This window comes from Seriola lalandi, unplaced genomic scaffold (assembly GCF_002814215.2).
Source record: "Seriola lalandi dorsalis isolate HSWRI2012SDOR001 ecotype SW California unplaced genomic scaffold, Sedor1 jcf7180002054584, whole genome shotgun sequence".
Taxonomy (NCBI): domain Eukaryota; kingdom Metazoa; phylum Chordata; class Actinopteri; order Carangiformes; family Carangidae; genus Seriola; species Seriola lalandi.
In genome coordinates this window covers 5,867-6,504 of record NW_019525137.1, presented here as the reverse complement: position 1 = coordinate 6,504, position 638 = coordinate 5,867, and positions in this window count along the sequence as shown.

Here is a 638-nt window from a genome sequence, read left to right as displayed (position 1 = left end):
AAATCTGGTCGGTATATTTAAGCTGCTATTTCAGGATAGAATTATCTGATTTATTGGAGTAATACCTCATTGTAAAGCTTAGATTCTCTTCTTTCCAACATGTGTTGGCTTTCCATCTTATCACAAACGTCCTGTTATTAACCAGACATTTAATTTGGTCAAGTTTAGGCAGTTTTCAGAGCTGGGTCATAGGTCATATCTGGTCTCTATATTTAAGCTATTTCATGATAGCATTATCTGATTTACTGGAGTAATACCTCCATGTAAAGCTTAGATTCTCTTCTTTCCAACAATTTTCGGCTTTCCATCCTAACACAAACCTCTTGTTATTAACCAGACATGTAATGTATTTCAGGATAGCATTATCTGATTTACTGGAGTAATAACTCATTGTTATAAACCAGAAATTTAATGTGGTCAATTTTAGGCAGCTTTCAGTGCTGGGTCAGAGGTCAAATCTGGTGTCTATATTTAAGCTGCTATTTCAGGATAGCATTATCTGATTTACTGGTGTAATACCTCATTGTAAAGCTTAGATTCTATTCTTTCCAACATGTGTTGGCTGTCCATCCTATCACAAACTTCTTGTTATTAACCAGACATTTAATGTGGTCAATTTTAGGCAGCTTTCAGTGCTG